At 28.5% G+C, this 23348-nt stretch overlaps 1 protein-coding gene across 4 annotated transcripts in view; it reads right to left on the bottom strand.

The window, feature by feature from the left end:
- The window catches only part of LOC125815227 (glyceraldehyde-3-phosphate dehydrogenase, cytosolic), a 613914-nt gene that overhangs the window by 61056 nt on the left and 529510 nt on the right, over positions 1-23348 (bottom strand). The gene's annotated exons all lie outside the window — the stretch shown is intronic.

The raw sequence follows: 23348 nt of genomic DNA, 5'->3' as shown, positions 1-23348 counted from the left end.
ATATTGCAAAGTATAAGTTAGCAAGTCCCCAATGCCATGGAGAGGGGTAGGGTTAGCTTGTGTCAAACTTGTGGGGGCAGAAGCATTTGGTGCTATTAGAACAGAAGGAGCACGCGGTGGCTAAATGTGTGCGTGTGGGCTGTAAAAGAAAAACACAGTTCATGTATGTTTGTCTCGTGCTCTTTCTCTTTTTTTCATATACACATGGAGTGAAGGCATAAAGTTGTGCACTACAAACTAATAAAGTTGCCTTAGTCATGAACTATGAACCTTATCCTCCTAAATTCACACTCCTATTACCTTTTTCTTTTTCATAAATGTGGTGTCTAATACTATTTTGCTTTATATATCGATCTCGATTGTTTTATCAGATATATGTTACTTCCTATCCACATATGTATTAGGTAATTCCGAGAAGAAATTATTCAGCGTATTGTCTTTATCGAGATTTGAAATATGATCTCGAGATCTGCTATTGTCATCCATTTCATTGACAAGTACTAGATCTCATACATTTTCTTTTTGCTTATCCATGCTATCATTTTATTGTGGTGTCCATACAATTTTCTTTAGGTCGATTATTTTTATTAGATATGCGTTATTTTTTACCAACATATGTATTAGTACGTAATTCTACTAATTATAAATAATGAGAATAAATTATCTAGCATATATTGTCTTAATTGAGATTTGAAATCTGATTTCGAGATCTATCATTTTCGTCCACTTCATTGACAGTTCCATCATACTTTTTTTCTTTTTGCTTATCCATGCTATCATTTTTTTTTATGAATGTAGTGTCAATTTGCTATAGGTTGATTATTTTATTAGATATGTGTTATTTCCTATCAATTATGTATTAGGTAATTCTATTAATTACAAATAATGAGAAGAAATTATCTTCGCCTATTTTGTCTTTATCAAGATTTGAAATCTAATGATCTCTAAGCTTATCAATTTTATCCATTTCATTAACAGCTAGATCATACACTTGTGCTACTTATTCATACTACATACTATTATTTATCTTGTGGTCTCAAAACTCTAGCTTAAAAGTAACCACAATCTTGTTTTATTTTCTTTAAAATAAAGGGGAAAAGTCAGTAGTATTCTTTGTTTCATGGGGTTCATGTGATCGTTGGAATGTTTGTTTTTTGTTCTGTCACACTAGATCACAATGTTTTTATGTGTATGGCATTTAGAAGGTGATATGACAAAAGATAAATTATTAGGAATACTTTCACTTTTTAGTTAAATATCCATATAATATGATCTATCATGGTACCCTAAAATAATTGGCACTTTACTATTCATAATTAAAAGCTACTAATTTTTATTTATTCCTAGTTATAATTAATGTTGCATTTATACCATTTGAAATAATAATTATATTGTATAATATAATGTTGAATATATGAAATATATACCATTGTCACCGGATGTGGTGGAGTGTTAAGTACTCATTCATCCTTAATTAAATGTCTCGGGTTCGAATCCTTCTAGGTACAGAATCGCCTTTGTTAGTAAACGCTAGGATACCATTAAATCCTTGCTTATAGTGTAATAATTCCAATACTATATATCTATTTTGTTATAATAACCACTACACAAACTCTAAATAACTATATATCATAGAGAACCATTTGCTACAGAATCTGAACTATTGTTATAATTTTAGTTAAATAAGAAAATTATAATTTATAGTATTCTAAGTATAGTTTTTAAATATTTAAAATATCAAAATAAATCTAATTAAATTAAAGCTAATTAAATTAACTTTCGAAAAGCGAAATACAAAATTATTTTTAAACTAAAGGAGTTTAAAGTAATCCTTTTATCATGCTCCCCACTTGGAAAAAGGTCAGCATCTCCTTTAACTTTTTGGACAAATGGGGGTATTGTAATACATTCTAGGGGCTTCAAATCCCAGCCAAAGCTGACTCTTATGAATAACCACTTGTCAAGTATTTGTTTGGTGAATGTTATTTTGTCCTATTAATTTGTATAATTGCTCACTGGTTGATATCATTTTTTCCACGAAGATGGAACTATTGCCTAACTACATTTTTGTTAATCTGACGTAACCATCTTATTTAAAAGTTTAAGTCAATACAAAAACATATTTATAACTATTTATTTGACACATCCCTTCATGTGTGTTGATGACAAAGCATAAAATTCTTCTTTATTTGAATGAATGTCGATCGATAAGTTTAACACCTTGTTTGAAATTTTGGATGGTTGTTACATGTTTTATTGTATTGTCTTGTTAGTTTAAATACAATATTTCTTTTGATTGCTTGCTTAATTCTATTGTACTGTATAGATTAAATTCATTGTTAGATAACGACGAAAAGACTCATTTTATGTAACGATTGATTTGGTGTGATCATGTCGTTACCCTGATATCTTTTTCTCACTTGTCTTTATTTATTATTTAATAATTATATTTCATCTTTTACGCTACTTTTTCATAGCAGTTCTACCACGTACCTAGAGCCGTCAATATGGGCTTGGTCCGTTGGGCCGGCTTGGCCTAACCCGTGATTTTATAGTGCTGGACTACGGATTTTGGAGCCCATTTAAGAAAATGGCTTTTTAGCCCAACCTGAATAAGTCTGCCGATTTGTGGGGCTTGAGAAATATGGATAGGGCCCGGTCCATGGGCCAAATAAAAATTAATTAAAAAATAAAAATAAAATAGAGTATTAAAAATAACAAGAGTCTAAACTGAAAATTTGTTTAAAGTTTGAAATATTACAATTTAAATACAAATTATGTTTATAAAATATGTACTACATATAATAAAAATCCCCTAAAATTTCTAGGGAATCACTACATAGGTCATAGCCTATGGAATATTGTCATAGTTTTTGTGTTTTATTATGATCATTGGAAAATAATTAGGTTAATATTTCTATTTAGCTATTTATGCCTTTATTTGAAATCAAACTTAATAAATATTATAAAGTAATTTTATTTGTGCATTTGATAAGCAAGTAGTAACACTAACAACATGCAATATTTCTTGTCGAAAAGAGGATTGGCCTAGCAAAGCCCGTAGCCCACGTACTTGTGGGCTGGGCTGACCATTTTCTGGCGCACACAAAAAATGGGCTAGTCCGATCTGACCCGTCAAATTTCAAAACCTGTATGGATTAGCCCAAATGGGGTGGGTCAACCCATATTGATAGTTCTACCGGTACCCTACTTTTCTTGTAGATTTATCATTCAAATTATGAATGTGTGACATTATGTAACGACGGAGAAATATACAATCTATTCAAATATTGTGTTTATTAAAACAATACAATACAATACAATGAAACCATAACTATCCAAACAAAGTGTAAGACTTCTACTTGCTTTGAGATCTGTACTGAAAAGTATGGCAATCTAATATAACATTTTAATATACCAAAGAATATTTTTTATAATAATGTTTACATGATTGTTTCAAAATTCGTAGATGACATGAATGTTAGACACTAGTCGATCATGAAATTAAAACACATTTTTCATATAAGGAACTTTCACAGAAATTAAATAGTAGCCACCCTAAACCCCACAAAAGATTGGGCAAGATTTTCTCACAAAGAATAATCTCACTAATATATAGACAAAGATGTTAGTTAGAGATGAGAAAAATCTCAAAGCACTTAGCTTGCTCATCTACTTTGATAGCTATCACTACGAAACAAAGACATTTAGTGACAATAAATTCAAAATATTTAGCGGTTATTAATGTCGCAAAATATTTACTTATATATAAGTGAAATTTACTCAATTAAATTGACATAATGAGATAGACCTTAAATTACCTTAAGGGTTGCCTTTCCCCATCGATGTGGGAACATTCACTACTCTATTACAACTATCTCAACAAAACACTCTTGAGTATTATATTATTACCGCTAAATAACTATCGTAAAATCCTTTATTTATGGTAATGTATGACTCATGCATGTTTTCAAATTGAGGTCATGCATGCATTAAATTAAAAAGGAAAGAAAAAGAGATTCATGTTATTCCAAAAAAATTGGCACATCACTTTGAGTGATCAAAACTAAATTCCTATCTTAATTTGTGGAAATTAATTACGAGTCAACTCAACTTAAACGAATGGATCATGAAAACATAAATATTCTCACAAGAATGGTCTTACTAATTATTTAATATAAAGACATAAATGTTAAGTTTGATGGCTATGACTCATGCATCCTGTCGAATTGAGATTTATGTCATTTCCAAAGAAAATTGACAATCACTTAAGTGATCAAACCAAACCAAATGTCACCATTTGAATCTTCTTAATCTTCTTTCTAGCTAGGAGGCTTCCTTCAACAAGATAATGAAGCCAAGCCAAGAGTATAGGTGATAATTGGAAGGGTCAAGGGTAGGGGTGTACAAAATCAAATCGAACCATACCGCAAATTGAGTTAAACCCAAAAAAAAACCGACTAGTGGTTTGGTTTGACTTGGTTTGGTATTGAAAAAAAAAATCCGACTATATTTGGGTTGGTTTGGTTTTAACTAAAAAAAAATAACCCGACATTATATATGTAATTTTAAATTTTATTTTATACATAAAAATATTTACTTTGATATAATTTTAAAATATTTCTTATACTATTTCATAGTTTTTATCTTTTAATATATTATTGCAAGTTTAAAACTTAGAATTCGGAATGGTCCAATAAAGATTATAGTTCATAGATGTTGATAATTATAATAAAACTTAAATCAAAATTAAATTAATACTAATGCAAAAAGAAAAGAAAATCAAGAATGACAATAATATTGAATATTTGTTCTTTAGTTTTACATTGGTTTAGACAATTAAAATACATAATCTAATTTTAATTTTCCTTAAATATTTAGTAATGTAACTAATACTTATTAAATTTATTTTAGCATGATTTAGTACTTTTAAATTATGATCATTTTCATTATGACTTTGCAATATTTATTTTATATGATGATTTCATTATTATTTTTTATTGAATATTTTAGTGTCATCAGCACTCATCTCATATTTTATGTTATTTTTTGAGAAACACCTTAGATAATTGTATTTTGGTTGGACTAAAGAAATATCTGGAGCACAAGTTAATTATATGTTTGTATGAAAACTTTACCGAAAAAAATCCAAAAATCTGAAAAAATCCAAGGTTTATTAGTTTGGTTTGATTTATAAATTTAAAATTTTGACACAATGGTTTGGTTTGGTATTTGAAAAATCCGAACCAACCCGAGGTTGAAAAACCCGAAAAAATCCAAATTTTATTAGTTTGGTTTGATTTATAAATATAATTTTTTTATATAAATGGTTTGGTTTGATATTTGAAAAAATCCAAACCAACCCAGTCATGTACACCCCTAGTCAAGGGGTAATTCGAATTAAACAGAGAAAAAAAATTAATTAGTAATTTGGTGTTGAAAAATAAATTGTAATTTGTTTGGTTTAGTTTTAAATTTTAACTAAAAAGTATTAGATCGAATCAAATATAATCAAGCTAACATTACATGTATAATTTTTTTTTATAAATACTTTTATACATAAGATATTTGTTGTAATGTTATATATAAATATTTTGTTAACATATTATTTCAAGCTTGAAATTAAAGTTTTGAATAGTCCAATAAATTTTATAACTGATAGATGCATGTTAATGATAAAAATAATATTATATTTTTATTCTTTAATTTTGCAATTGTTAATTTACACCGTGAAAATATAAAAGTTGAATTTTTTTCTTTAATGTTTAGTTATGTATAGACAAATACTTATTAGCCGTACTTATTTTGACATGGCATATTAGTACTTTTACATTATGATCATTTTTATTATTAATTAGTAGTATTTGTTTTATCTTTTGGTTGAATATTTTAATAAAATAATGTAATCACTTAGTTTATCTTATATTTTGTGTTATTTTATTAATCAAGAAATAACTTAGATAGTTATATATTAGTAGGATTAAAGAAATATTTCATGTACAAATTATATGTTTTGTATGAAGACTTTATTGAGGGGAAATCCGAAAAAAACCCGAAAAAAAAACAAAGATTGAAAAAATCAACTTTTATTAATTTGATTTGAATTATAGATTTAAAAACCGACACAATTGTTAAGTTTGACATTAAAAAACCAAATCAAATTAGCCCGGACTATGTACTCTAATTGGAAGGGTTCAAAAAAAGATGTCATCCAAGATTTTGAAATTTATGGATGCAAAATTTAAATCCTTTAAAGTTACTTAGTTCTCAATTAAATATTTGTATATGTTCGATATGTTTCTTTAGTCAAATATAAAGTTTGAACTAAAATTATTATTAAACCCGCTTTCTACATCCTAACTCCACATTTGATCTCAATTCATGAAATAATTACATTTAATTAAAGGACTTACGTACGCACATGTTTATGGAGCTTAAATTTATGCACGGAAAATATAAACAAAGAAATTATATTATTAAATCATCTAAAAGGCAGTCACGGTAATTGTCCATTAAAGTGGAATCAACAACTTGAACAATATGATAGTTTACGTCTACAATATGTTAAATGTGTTAATAATATATATATGAAATTTTCGTTGTTATATGTTTTATTTTATTGTCTTGTTAGTTTAAATACAATGTTTCTTTTGATTGCTTGCTTAATTCTATTGTATCGTATCGTTTAAATTCATTGTTAGATATAACGACGAAAAAACTCATTTTATGTAACGACTGATTTGGTGTGATCCCGTCGTTACCTTGATATTTTTTTCTCATTTTGTCTTTATTTATTATTTAATAATTATATTTCATCTTTTATGCTACCTTTTCATAGCAGTTTTACCTCGTACCTAGAGCCGTCAATATGGGCTAGGTCCGTTGGCCGGCCTGGCCTAACCCATGATTTTATAGGGCTGGGCTACGGATTTTGAAGCCCATTTAAGAAAATGGTTTTTTAGCCCGGCCTGAATAAGCCTGCTGATTTGTGGGGCTTGAGAAATATGGATAGGGCCGGCCTGTGGGCCAAATAAAAATAAAATAGAGTATTAAAAGTAAAAATTAGGCAAATCACATAGCATAAGAAGGAAATTACTTCCTATCCCTACTCTTTCATTAATTACCAAAAATCCCTTTTTTAGTGTCTTTCGGATACATAATATAGCAGCGCGGATACTTTAATTAATAAAGGGCGGATACTTAAATTATTAAGTTGTTGGCACGGATACTTTAATTAATAACGGGCGGATACTTAAATTAACGGGCGGATGCATAATATAGCAGCGCAGATACTTTAATTAATAACGGGCGGATACGTAAACTAATAAAGTATCCGGTTAAGTTGAATTGGGGGAAAATAAGGGATTTTTGTATTTTAGTAAAAGAGTAGGGAAATATTGAAAATAGGTAAAGTAATGTTGTGTACTTAAGTAATTTGTCCTTAAAAATAACAAGAGTCTAAACTAAAAATTTATTTAAAGTTTGAAATATTACAATTTAAATACTAATTATGTTTATAAAATATGTACTACATATAATAAAAATCCCCTAAAATTTCTAGGGAATCACTACATAGGCCATAACCTATGAAATATTGTCATAGTTTTTGTGTTTTATTATGATCATTGGAAAACAATTAGGTTAATATGAAATATTGTCATAGTTTTTGTGTTTTATTATGATCATTGGAAAACAATTAGGTTAATATTTCTATTTAGCTATTTATGTCTTTACTTGAAATCAAACTTAATAAATATTATAAAGTAATTTTATTTGTGCATTTGATTAACAAGTAGTAACACTAACAACATGTAATATTTCTTGTCGATATTTATGATAATATTTTTAAATTATAATTTAATTTAAAAAATTAGAAAAAATATACTTTTAAGAAAAGAGGTTTGGCCCGACAAAGCCCGTAGCCGACGTACTTGTGGGCTGGGCTGACCATTTTCTGGCGCACACAAAAAATGGGCTAGTCCGATCTGACCCGTCAAATTTCAAAACCTGTATGGATTAGCCCAAATGGGGTGGGTCAACCCATATTGATAGTTCTACCGGTACCCTACTTTTCTTGTAGATTTATCATTCAAATTATGAATGTGTGACATTATGTAACGACGGAGAAATATACAATCTATTCAAATATTGTGTTTATTAAAACAATACAATACAATACAATGAAACCATAACTATCCAAACAAAGTGTAAGACTTCTACTTGCTTTGAGATCTGTACTGAAAAGTATGGCAATCTAATATAACATTTTAATATACCAAAGAATATTTTTTATAATAATGTTTACATGATTGTTTCAAAATTCGTAGATGACATGAATGTTAGACACTAGTCGATCATGAAATTAAAACACATTTTTCATATAAGGAACTTTCACAGAAATTAAATAGTAGCCACCCTAAACCCCACAAAAGATTGGGCAAGATTTTCTCACAAAGAATAATCTCACTAATATATAGACAAAGATGTTAGTTAGAGATGAGAAAAATCTCAAAGCACTTAGCTTGCTCATCTACTTTGATAGCTATCACTACGAAACAAAGACATTTAGTGACAATAAATTCAAAATATTTAGCGGTTATTAATGTCGCAAAATATTTACTTATATATAAGTGAAATTTACTCAATTAAATTGACATAATGAGATAGACCTTAAATTACCTTAAGGGTTGCCTTTCCCCATCGATGTGGGAACATTCACTACTCTATTACAACTATCTCAACAAAACACTCTTGAGTATTATATTATTACCGCTAAATAACTATCGTAAAATCCTTTATTTATGGTAATGTATGACTCATGCATGTTTTCAAATTGAGGTCATGCATGCATTAAATTAAAAAGGAAAGAAAAAGAGATTCATGTTATTCCAAAAAAATTGGCACATCACTTTGAGTGATCAAAACTAAATTCCTATCTTAATTTGTGGAAATTAATTACGAGTCAACTCAACTTAAACGAATGGATCATGAAAACATAAATATTCTCACAAGAATGGCCTTACTAATTATTTAATATAAAGACATAAATGTTAAGTTTGATGGCTATGACTCATGCATCCTGTCGAATTGAGATTTATGTCATTTCCAAAGAAAATTGACAATCACTTAAGTGATCAAACCAAACCAAATGTCACCATTTGAATCTTCTTAATCTTCTTTCTTGCTAGGAGGCTTCCTTCAACAAGATAATGAAGCAAGGCCAAGAGTATAGGTGATAATTGGAAAGGTCAAAGTAGGGGTGTACAAAATCGAACAGAAAATCGAATCGAACCAAATCGTAAACTGAGTCAAATCGGAAAAAAAAATTCGACTAGTGGTTTGGTATTGGGAAAAAAAACTTGACTATATTTGGGTTGGTTTGGTTTTAACTAAAAAAAACCCAACCCGACATTATATATGTAATTTTAAAATTTTATTTTATACATAAAAATATTTACTTTGATATAATTTTAAAATATTTCTTATACTATCTCATAGTTTTTATCTTTTAATATATTATTGCATGTTTAAAACTTAGAATTCGGAATGGTCCAATAAAGATTATAGTTTATGGATGTTGATAAATATAATAAAACTTAAATCAAAATCAAATTAATACTAATGCTAAAAGAAAATCAAGAATGACAATAATATTGAATATTTGTTCTTTAGTTTTACATTGGTTTAGACAATTAAAATACATAATCTAATTTTAATTTTCCTTAAATATTTAGTAATGTAACTAATACTTATTAAACTTATTTTAGCATGATTTAGTACTTTTAAATTATGATCATTTTCATTATGACTTTGCAATATTTATTTTATATGATGATTTCATTATTATTTTTTATTGAATATTTTAGTGTCATCAGTACTCATCTCATATTTTATGTTTTTTAAGAAACACCTTAGATAATTGTATTTTGGTTGGACTAAAGAAATATTTGGAGCACAAGTTAATTATATGTTTGTATGCAAACTTTACCGAAAAAAATCCAAAAATCCAAAAAAATCCGAGGTTTATTAGTTTGGTTTGATTTATAAATTTAAAAATTCAACACAATGGTTTGGTTTGGTATTTGAAAAACCCGAAAAAATCCAAATTTTATTAGTTTGGTTTGGTTTATAAATTTAAATTTTTACATAAATGGTTTGGTTTGATATTTGAAAAATCCGAACCAACCCGGTCATGTACACCCCTAGTCAAGGGGTAATTCGAATTAAACAGAGAAAAAAAATTAATTAGTAATTTGGTGTTGAAAAATAAATTGTAATTTGTTTGGGTTAGTTTTAAATTTTAACTAAAAAGTATCAGATCGAATCAAATATAATCAAGCTGACATTACATGTATAAATTTTTTTTATAAATACTTTTATACATAAGATATTTGTTGTAATGTTATATATAAATATTTTGTTAACATATTATTTCAAGCTTGAAATTAAAGTTTTGAATAGTCCAATAAATTTTATAACTGATAGATGCATGTTAATGATAAAAATAATATTATATTTTTATTCTTTAATTTTGCAATTGTTAATTTACACCGTGAAAATATTTAGTTGACTTTTGGTTGAATATTTTAATAAAATTATATTATCACTTAGTTTATCTTATATTTTGTGTTATTTTATTAATCAAGAAATAACTTAGATAGTTATATATTAGTAGGATTAAATAAATATTTCAAGTACAAATTATATATTTTTTATGAAGACTTTATTGAGGGGAAATCCGAAAAAAAACCTGGAAAAAAAAAACAAAGATTGAAAAAGTCAACTTTTATTAATTTGATTTGGATTATTGATTTAAAAACCGGCACAATTGTTAAGTTTGACATTAAAAACCAAATCAAATTAGCCCGGACTATGTACACTAATTGGAAGGGTTCAAAAAAAGATGTCATCCAAGATTTTGAAATTTATGGATGCAAAATTTAAATCCTTTTAAGTTACTTAGTTCTCAATTAAAAAATTGTATATAGTTGATAAGTTTCTTTAGTTAAATACAAAGTTTGAACTAAAATTATTATTAAACCCGCTTTCTACATCCTAACTCCACATTTGATCTCAATTCATGAAATAATTACATTTAAATAAAGGACGTACGCACATATTTATGGAGCTTAAATTTATGCACGGAAAATATAAACAAAGAAATTATATTATTAAATCATCTAAAAGGCAGTCACGGTAATTGTCCATTAAAGTGGAGTCAACAACTTGAACAATATAATAGTTTACGTCTACAATATGTTAAATGTGTTAAAGAATATATGTATGAAATTTTACACAGTAATTATAAATAAATTAAATCTGGAAAATGGAACAAAAATGTTGGTAAAATGAGGACATTGTGTCGACATTTTCTTCAATGTGTATTTCAAACTTCAAAGGAGAAGATTAATAATTACTACAAATGGCACACACCCAAAAAGGTATACAATCTATTTTTTCTTAAGAGGACCACCACCTTTGTACCAGGGGCGGATCCACGTTGAAAATTTTGATTGCTCGAATATCCATTAATTTTATATCGAATTATATATATGTTTATATAAAAATTTAAACGAATAATATGAAATTAAACACTGAGCACCCAAGCAACTGCTATGTAGTGGTTATTTGTGGGTGCTCAATGTTGTACATTACACCTACTGAGGCCAGGCCAGATTTGATTCTCACCATGACATCTTTTTAAATTTTAAAGATCAATTCTTCTTGGAGCACTCATAACCTTAAATTACTGGATCCACCACTATTTGAACCACTGTTTTTTCTTCCATTGTCCATTTTATGGTCTATACCAAAATTTACGGTCATATGAGCTACTCTCACTCCGGGTTACTTTTGTTCACCTTTGATTTATACTTTCTCCGTTCACTTTAACTTATTATATTTGAATTCGGTATACTCATCAAGAAAATAATGATTAATATGATTATTTTATTACACTATTTCTATTAATACTAAGGATAAATTACATTGAAAAATATATCTAAAAATATTTAGGAAAAATTACCTAAATACACAACTTATTTTACCATATTCTCGAAAATTTCCTATCATTTAAAAAAATTACAAAAAAACCCTCCTCATCTCTTCTATTCTTAGATACATCACTTTACGCGATGTATCGATACATTGAGTGATGTATCTGAAACTAAGACGCAATGTATTGAAACGTTTTGGAATGTATCCTGATTCCATCAAATTCAAGAATTTTTCGTAATTTGAAAAAGAGTAGGGATAAGATGTAATTAGCTCTTAACACTATGAGATTTGTGTACAATTTTCAAAAAATTATATGTTAAAAGTGACAAATAAAAAATAAAAGTTTATTTTTGAAGTAGTACACGAGTAAAAGTGAACGAATGGAGAAGTATTATAATATACATATGGCTACACCTCACCTCCTAAGAGACAAGATATACATTTTTAATACAAATTGATCTAGTGTTGAATAGTAAACTTAAATATTCAAATGTCGAGATTCATATGTCTTTTAGTTACTTTAGGTGTAGTATAATCTTTTGCATTATCAAGATGATTTTTATAATTAGTATCAATGTGGTTAGACTCGAGTTTGTGCTGAAGTACATAATAGGTGTTATTCCAGAAGACTCTATCAGTATTAGTACTTATATATAAGTCCCTTTGGTAATAGTATTATTACTCCCTCTATTCATAGGGACATTTTTCTATGTTTATGTTTTATTTAAAGTTCTTAACTATTTTATATTTTCAAAGAGAAAATGATAATAGTGCTATAGCCTTTTATTGGGAGAAGGGACAAATATACCCCTGAACTATTATAAATGGTATGTCAATACCCTTCGTTATACTTTAGGGCTATTCATACCCTTACCGTTAATATTTTAGATTGTGTATACCCTTGAGGTTAACGGAGGGACACGTGGCTTCATCTAAACAATTCGACTAAATTTATTTTAATTTTATCCATAAATTAAAAACCTACCCATATGACCCACCCATGACCCATTTATCTTAAGCAAATTTGGATAAATAATGGCTATAGGATTTCGTCACTTTTATTTACTTCACCATATTTTCACCATTGCTTCCCGGCCGGCTCTGACGCCGTGTGCGCCTCAAACCCAGGCCTCAACGCCGCCGCCATCGATGACAAACATATAATCTTGACCGGCAATTGAAAAGTCAATTTTGTAGTGTCGAAGAGAGATTGATTAATCTGGGTTGGAGATATTGACTTTGACGACAATGGAGCATGGGAATCGGAGGTGGAAAAGCACCCAAGATCTCCCCAATTCCATGTTGATTCCATCTGTGATCTACCTGAACTATATTTCCGGCGAATACAAGCAAAAAACATCGGCAGCGAATCCAATTCTTAATTTCTCATACATTTTTGTAATTTCATTCATTCTCTGATCTTTGTTGTGTAATCACCATTCTCCATCACATCTATGTTGAAATAAAAAGTTCCGATTTGCAAATGTTAGAGGGATGAATTTGATCACAAAGTTGGTGAAAAATAAAAATTGAAATTCGGTGTAGTATTCAATGAAATTATTTTAGTGCATTTGGGTGCTTTTGGGTTATGATTTGGGTATGGCCGTATGGGTTTTTAAATTATCGGGTCATGTGGGTTTGATTATGGGTGGGTTTTTAATTTATGGATAAAAATTAAAATAAATTTAGTTGAACCGTTTAGATGAAGCCACGTGTCCCTCCGTTAACCTCAAGGGCATAAACAACCTAAAATATTAACGGTAAGGGTATGCATATCCCTATAGTATAACGAAGGGTATTGACGTACCATTTATAATAATTCGGGGGTATATTTGTCCCTTCTCCCCCTTTTATTTATGTTCTTGGATATTTTTCGTAATATATATGTCATACTCCAACAATTCGGTAATATGGACCAAAGAAAATATATAAGAGTGAAGTTTTTTAATAATTATAAAGTCAGATTAATGTCTAACTCCCTCTTCAATACTCTTTGTACCTTGTAATACTATCAAGGTCTGCCTTATATTTCTAACAGTGAGCACATAAAATAATTATATTAGTAGGTGATTTTCTTCAAACCATTTTATGATCCATTGATAAGTAGAATAACTAATTTTCAACTAATTTATGTAATGAAATCATTAATTTCATACCGTATATATGAAAATTCTTTATACCGTCAATTGTGATAAGAACGTGCTATTTTGATAAGGAGAAATTTAAAATCTTTATTTCAAGAGAAAAATAAAACATTTGAATGGTCAAACAAAGTTGTTTTTGTTTTCCTTATTCTAATTAACAAGTGTCACTATCATTATAGGCGGAGCCACCTTGTGATCATGGGTTCATTTAAATTTCATTCCGTATAAAATTATGCTATTTATATATGATTATAATAACTTATTTCTATATATATATAATATAACATATATTGAATCCATTTTAATTAATTTGTGCACTACTTCTTCAGCTTTTAAACACTCTTACTTAAAATCCTAATTCCGATCACTAGGCCTACTACTCATGCATGTTGTCAAATTGAGTTCAATATGCATGCATTACAAAAAAAAAAGAGATTCATGAACAACTTATCATTTCAAAAGAAATTTGACACTTGTCTTTGAGTTCTCACTAAATTCCTACTTTAATTTGTGGAAACTACTAACCAACTAATCAAAACTTTTTTGGCAATAGTTTTCCTTTTAGTTAACCCTACCCAATGCCGCCACTTTGAATCTTCTTGATCTTATGTCCTTCTACGTGGCTTCCTTCAACACCAATGAGGCCAACAAATGGTAGGTGATGGAAAGGTATTACAATATATAGAATTAGGGTTTGACCATATAGGTAATATATGTAGTTATCCATCCAACTCAACCTATTTTAAATCAACTTACATAAATCTCACTAGTTCAGGAGATAATTACTTAGATATATTCTAGTTTGCAATATTACGTATCTTATCAGATTTTGGTGCATCTAAGATACATGTATTTTGGATATATGTGGTCAAAATTATGTTTAATTTGTTCCGTATACATTGTATCCAAGTGGATTCGCATGTATCTGAGATACACAACAAATCTCGATCGCCTCCCTCGCATCTCTTCCATCTCGCTCGCCACTCTCCTTTGTATCTGGTATTCCAGATACATGTGAATCACACCAGATACAAAATAATAAATTATTTTATTATTTTATTTTTGAATGTTGTAAATATGAATGATATGAAGTTAAACACTGAGCACCCAAGCAACAAGCAGTTGCTTGATGTAGTGGTTATTTGTGGGTGCTCAATGTTGTACATTACACCTGCTGAGGCCAGATTTGATTCTCACCATGACATCTTTTTAAATTTTAAAGATCAATTCTTCTTGGAGCACCCATAACCTTAAATTCCTGGATTCACCACTATTTGAACCACTGTTTTTTCTTCCATTGTCCATTTTATGGTCTATACCAAAATTTACGGTCATTTGAGCTACTCTCACTCCGGGTTACTTTTGCTCACCTCTGATTTATACTTTCTCTGTTCACTTTAACTTATTATATTTAAATTCGGTATACCCATCAAGAAAATAATGATTAATATGATTATTTTATTACACTTTCTATTAATACTAAGGATAAAATTACATTGAAAAATATATCTAAAAATATTTAGGAAAAATTACCTAAATACACAACTTATTTTACCATATTCTCGAAAATTTCCTATCATTTAAAAAAATTACAAAAAACCCTCCTCATCTCTTCTATTCTTAGATACATCACTTTACGCGATGTATCGATACATTGAGTGATGTATCTGAAACTAAGACGCAATGTATTGAAACGTTTTGGAATGTATCCTGATTCCATCAAATTCAAGAATTTTTCGTAATTTGAAAAAGAGTAGGGATAAGATGTAATTAGCTCTTAACACTATGAGATTTGTGTACAATTTTCAAAAAATTATATGTTAAAAGTGACAAATAAAAAATAAAAGTTTATTTTTGAAGTAGTACACGAGTAAAAGTGAACGAATGGAGAAGTATTATAATATACATATGGCTACACCTCACCTCCTAAGAGACAAGATATACATTTTTAATACAAATTGATCTAGTGTTGAATAGTAAACTTAAATATTCAAATGTCGAGATTCATATGTCTTTTAGTTACTTTAGGTGTAGTATAATCTTTTGCATTATCAAGATGATTTTTATAATTAGTATCAACGTGGTTAGACTCGAGTTTGTGCTGAAGTACATAATAGGTGTTATTCTAGAAGACTCTATCAGTATTAGTACTTATATATAAGTCCCTTTGGTAATAGTATTATTACTCCCTCTAATTCATAGGGACATTTTTCTATGTTTATGTTTTATTTAAAGTTCTTAACTATTTTATATTTTCAAAGAGAAAATGATAATAGTGCTATAGCCTTTTATTTATGTTCTTGGATATTTTTCGTAATATATATGTCATACTCCAACAATTCGGTAATATGGACCAAAGAAAATATATAAGAGTGAAGTTTTTTAATAATTATAAAGTCAGATTAATGTCTAACTCCCTCTTCAATACTCTTTGTACCTTGTAATACTATCAAGGTCTGCCTTATATTTCTAACAGTGAGCACATAAAATAATTATATTATTAGGTGATTTTCTTCAAACCATTTTATGATCCATTGATAAGTAGAATAACTAATTTTCAACTAATTTATGTAATGAAATCATTAATTTCATACCGTATATATGAAAATTCTTTATACCATCAATTGTGATAAGAACGTGCTATTTTGATAAGGAGAAATTTAAAATCTTTATTTCAAGAGAAAAATAAAACATTTGAATGGTCAAATAAAGTTGTTTTTGTTTTCCTTATTCTAATTAACAAGTGTCACTATCATTATAGGCGGAGCCACCTTGTGATCAGGGGTTCATTTAAATTTCATTCCGTATAAAATTATGCTATTTATATATGATTATAATAACTTATTTTTATATATATAATATATAACATATATTGAATCCATTTTAATTAATTTGTGCACTACTTCTTCAGCTTTTAAACACTCTTACTTAAAATCCTAATTCCGATCACTAGGCCTACTACTCATGCATGTTGTCAAATTGAGTTCAATATGCATGCATTACAAAAAAAAAAGAGATTCATGAACAACTTATCATTTCAAAAGAAATTTGACACTTGTCTTTGAGTTCTCACTAAATTCCTACTTTAATTTGTGGAAACTACTAACCAACTAATCAAAACTTTTTTGGCAATAGTTTTCCTTTTAGTTAACCCTACCCAATGCCACCACTTTGAATCTTCTTGATCTTATGTCCTTCTAGGTGGCTTCCTTCAACACCAATGAGGCCAACAAATGGTAGGTGATGGAAAGGTATTACAATAAATAGAATTAGGGTTGACCATATAGGTAATATATGTAGTTATCCATCCAACTCAACCTATTTTAAAGAGTCCGGAGCCAAAAGGGCAAAAAAAATTGCCAAAAATTCCAAAAGGGCACATCATATGTTTTTTAAAACCAAAACGGCAAAATCGCTCCTGCCGGAGCGATTTTCTTCTGACACATATTAACGCTGTGTACTCCGTTAAAATAAAATCGCTGCCAGGGCAGCAATTTTTGTCCAATTTTTTTTTTTTTTTCACTAAAATCGCTGGCACAACATCGATTTGTTAACTCTAATTTTTTTCCTCCACCTAATATCGCTGCTATGGCAGCGTTTTCATAGAAAAAAAATTTGGCAGCTTTTTTGTAAAAACTTTTTTTTGGAAAATCGCTGCCCTGACAGCATTTTCCTTAAAAAAAAAATTCGAAAATCTTTTCTTAATTTTTTTTTTTTTTAAGTTTTATGAAAGAACAATATTTTTAAAAAAAATTGCTGACAGGGAGCCAGATTCCATCCAAACATTTGGATTCGACGTAGAAATCATCAAAATGAGGCATGAACTTTAATCGTTGTCGAATTAGACTGCCTTTTCAGTGATTTTTGTTAACAAAATTATTTTTTAATAAAAACACTGTCTTGTTTTCAAAACGAAAAACGATTTTAAAAATAAAATAAAATTGAAGAGAAACGAATTTAAAAAAAAAAGAAAAAAATTTAACTAAAAAGCTGTCAAGGCAGCAATTTTCAGCCATTTGACAGCTTTTTTACAAATATATTTATATATATATATATATCTTGAAATGCGATTTTGGTGGAACTAATTTTTTTTTAAAAAAAAATCGCCGCCTTGGCAGCGATTTTTATAGAAATATTCTTTTATTTTATTTTATTTTTTGAAATTTCTGTCAACTAGTCAACATCTAAATTTTTATTTTTTTATGATATCGCTGCGTCAGAAGCGATATTTTTTTTAAAAAAAGATAGAGGGGAATTTCGCCGCCCTGGCAGCGATTTCTTTTTTTTAAAAAAAATTCTTCACTAAAATCGCTGCCAAGGCAGTGATTTCCAAAATTATATATTGACTAGTTGATAGAAATTTTTTTAAAAAATAAATCAAAAGATTTTTTTTTTAAAAAAAAATAGTTCCACCAAAAGCATTGCTAAGACAGCGATTTCTATAAAAAAAAAAAAAATTCCACAAAATTTATAATAACACTGCAACAGCAGCAATTTAAAAAAAAAAAATTAACGCCAAAAAAATAAAATAAATTTGCTTTTATAATAACGTTGTAATAGCGGTGATTTTAATTTTATTTTTTTTTAAAATCGCAAAAACGCTGCACGGGCAGCGATTTTAAAAAAAATAAAAATTTAGATGTTGACTTGTTGACAGAAATTTCAAAAAATAAAATAAAATAAAAGAATATTTCTACAAAATCGCTGCCAAGGCAGCGATTTTTTTTAAAAAAAAAAACTAGTTCCACCAAAATAGCTGCCAAGGCAGCGATTTCAAGATATATATATATTTTTTATAAAAAAACTGTCAAATCGCTGAAAATTGTTGCCTTGGCAGCTTATTAGTTAATTTTTTTCTTTTTTTAAAATTCATTTCTCTTCAATTTTTATTTTTTTTTAAAATCGTTTTTCTTAAACAAAATTTCGTTTTGAAAACAAGGCATCGTTTTTATTAAAAAATAATTTTTTTAACAAAAATCGCTAAAAAGGCAGCCTAACTCGACACCGATTAAAGTTCGTGCCTCATTTTGATGTTTTCTACGTCGAGTCCAAATATTTGGGTGGAATCAGGCTCCCTGTCAGCAATTTTTTTTAAAAATAATTGTTCTTTCATAAAACTTTAAAAAAAAAATTAAGAAAAGATTTTCAAAAATAAAATAAAATTTAAGGAAAACGCAGCCAAGGCAGCGATTTTCCAAAAAAAAGTTTTTACAAAAATGCTGCCAATTTTTTTTTCCTATGAAAACGCTTCCATAGCAGCGATATTGGTTGGAGGAAAAATAATTAGAGTTAAAATATCGTTGTTGTGCCAGTGATTTTAGTGGAAAAAAAAATTGGACAAAAATCGCTGCCCTGGCAGCGATTTTATTTTAACGGAGTATACGGCGTTAATATGTGTCAGAGGAAAATCACTCCGGCAGGAGCGATTTTGCCGTTTTGGTTTTAAAAAAATATGATGTGCCCTTTTGGAATTTTTGGCAATTTTTTTTGCCCTTTTAGCTCCGGACTCCTATTTTAAATCAACTTACATAAATCTCACTAGTTCAAGAGCTAATTACTTAAATATATTCTAGTTTGCAATATTACGTATCTTATCAGATTTTGGTGCATCTAAGATACATGTATTTCGGATATATGTGGTCAAAATTATGTTTAATTTGTTCCGTATACATTGTATCCAAGTGGATTCGCATGTATCTGAGATACACAACAAATCTCGATCGCCTCCCTCGCATCTCTTCCATCTCGCTCGCCACTCTCCTTTGTATCTGGTATTCCAGATACATGTGAATCACACCAGATACAAAATAATAAATTATTTTATTATTTTATTTTTGAATGTTGTAAATATGATAAGCTCCAGCAAAGCCTATAGTACTCTTTGTACATGTCTCTAAAATCTATAGCAATATTGAATCCAAACAATTAACTAATGTCGATAAAGACTTTAACACTCTTTATTTATGTGTATCTATATTTACTGCTATTAAAAGTTATTTTTATTGTAGTATCAATAAGTTAGTAAAATGAGGAAACAAATTAGCACATTGTGTCAATATTTTCTTCAATGTACTCCATCTATCCAACAATAGTTGTACACTTTACTATTTTAGAATGTCCAACAATACTTGTTCACTTTATAAAATCAATTGATAATTTTACATTTAATTCTATTTTTCCTTTATCATTAATTGTAGTCATTTCTCTATTATATTTTCAAGACATTGTATTCATTATATTCAAAGGATAATATAGTAAAATTACCTTTTTATTTATAGTTTCTTAAAAAATATGGAAAATTAATAGTAGACCAGTATTGATGGACAAAAGAGTATATCTCAAAGGAGAAGATTAATACTACAAGCGACCTAGACCAAAAAAGGTATACCACAATTTCATTTATGGCAGATTGAGTAGGGAATCTATTTTTTCTTAGAGGACCACCACCTAATGGCCTCTGTTTCTTCTTTTACTTATTTTATCTAGATTTAGCATATTCATTAAAAAAAAAAAATGATTGACATGATTATTTTACTACACTGTTTCTATTAATTGATGTTTGATGTTAAATCTTGAAAAATGATTTGAAAAAATAAATAATTAATAGTAAGAATAAAACATGGAAAAAATGTAAAGCGACAAGTAAAAATGAAAATCTATTTTTAAAATAGTGGAACAGTAAAATTAAACGGAGGAAGTAAAATTTATAGCGGAGGCGCTATAGCGAGATGACATCAGCCCGAGCAAAATTTCAAATTCCAAAATTTTCATCATGGGTGGTACGGGTACCTTTGGCTTGTACCAACGGCAGAAGACATTCCTATGTTCCTTATGGATGCACTATTAATTATATATCAGTTTATGCTAGTTTCCCAAGATAGATATACAAATATATACATGATTTTTTTTAAGTTAACAAATGCACGTGTACCCCCAACTTTGCATGTGGGTCCGCCTCTGCCCACGAAGTGCCTTTTAATAACGACTGAACAAGTCGTTACAAAACCTCAGTTTAATTAAGCTAGAAATAGGAAGAGCCCAAGTATAACCTAAAATTGAAATATAATTTAGCTAGCAATAGGAAGAGCCCAAGTCGTTACAAAACCTCATCTAATTGATTTTGTTAAAAATACCCCATATTTAGTCGACTAATTAATTGAAGGAAGAAAATATAACCAATCAGATTTAGTTTCTTCATTTATAGTTCTTCTATACTCCTTATTTATAGGTGTAGATTATTGAATATTTTATTCATTTGCTATTATTTATGCAACTTATTCCCTATAAATTAAAGGAAAATACCAAAAATACTCCTAAGCTATTCAATATAAGTCAAATTCACCTATAGTTAAGTTTTCGGATCGAAAGTATCCTTAATATTATATTTTTAGTTAAAAATTATCCTCTAACTATTCGAATGGATCAAAAATAACCTTCTTACCAACTTTATTCCAAAATAAGGAAAAATGAATCAATTTACGCTAGGGCAGTTTTGCTCTTTCTGAATATGATGTTGTGATACATTTTCTTACTGACTCTAAGAATGATATAATAAATAAATTAAAAAATTATGCATGCCTTGACACACTTTTTTACTTATTTTAATTTTACCACACCAAATTTCAATTAAGGGCTATAACATAATAGTTTTGAAAAGAAACAATACAATAAAATTTCAATTAAAAAATTAATATTGATAATTGAACTTTATTTTTTATAAAGTTGTAATTTAAAATAATTAAATTAATCTCATAATCTTCAAAATTAATATTGACAATACATTATGATACACTCAAAAAATTGAATATAACTTATCTATACATGAGCTAAACACTGACTACACATTATGATACACTCAAAAAGTTGAATATAGTTTAACTATATATGAAGTATACATTGACTATACTTGAAGTATACACCGACTATTCAATTTCGACCAACTCAAAATCTCCTCTAAACAGTCCCAAATTTTAGATATGGAATCAACTCGATGTTTTGAATCTTTTGATATATAATTTGCTTGAAAATATTCATGTTTATGGTGTATCAAATTTTAAAGGAGGAGGAAGAAGAAGGACAGCAGCAGAGAAAGAAGGAAGAAGAAGAGGAAAGACAACCAAAAATATGGTTGAATGATCATTTTAGGTAGGTTTAAAAAATGGGATAAAAATTGATAAGTAAAGCAAGTTGACATTTTACATAATTTGCCTTTAATTAATCAATGATAAAGTAAAACTTATGGGTTGACATTTTTACATAATTTACCCTTAATCAACGAATGATAAGTAAATCTTATGGGTTGACATTTTACATAATTTGCCCTTAATTAACTGATGGTCCCTTGAGCGCATGTTTGTGCGGGAACTTACATAGATATATGTTATATTAAGATTTTTTTTTATCAACTACAACAATAATTATTTTTTCACTACACTTATAATACATTTATAATATAATTTTAATACATATTACAGAAACCAATTCATAAAACACATATAATACAAGTTTTATTCATGGAAATATAATATATTTATCACACACTAATTATAATACATTGTGCCAATTTCTTACCAAACAAGTATAATATATTTTAAAATACTTATAATACATTTGCATTGCATGCATAATTCACTTTGAATCCATAACATATTTATCATAGTATTGCTACAAACTGTCATAAATAAAAAAGTATCGCTAAAATCAGTATCTATCCATTAACAGAGAAGGGCCTAAAATATCCTTCAACTATTAATTCGAATTGGTACAAAACTACCCTCCATCCACCTTTCGGCCCCCAAATACTCCTAATGTCAATCTTTTGGCTCAAAAGGTTGGACATATGATAATTTTATACCAATTCAAATAGTTGAGGAACATTTTAGGCCGTACTCGTTTATGAAAAAAGTACTTTTCCTATAATAATAAGGACAAATTACTTAACTACACTCCTTTACTTACCTAATATCCATTTATCCCTACTTATTTCAAAAATCCCTTATTTACCTATGTATCCCGCATGTATCCCGTGCACAACGCTATGTATCCCGCAAACATCATTTTTAAGGGATTTTTGGTAAATACTCCCTCCGTCCCTTTTTAGTTGTCCACTTTAGAAATGGCACACAGATTAAGGCAACAATGATTAGCACAGTGAAGTTACAATTTTACCCTTGTGACAACTTTTCACTTTAAAATTTCAACCACTTA

The sequence above is a fragment of the Solanum verrucosum genome, unplaced genomic scaffold (genome assembly GCF_900185275.1).
Source record: "Solanum verrucosum unplaced genomic scaffold, falcon-dt-bn FXZP01000085.1, whole genome shotgun sequence".
In the NCBI taxonomy this organism is placed as follows: domain Eukaryota; kingdom Viridiplantae; phylum Streptophyta; class Magnoliopsida; order Solanales; family Solanaceae; genus Solanum; species Solanum verrucosum.
This window is presented reverse-complemented; position numbering and strand designations above follow the sequence as displayed.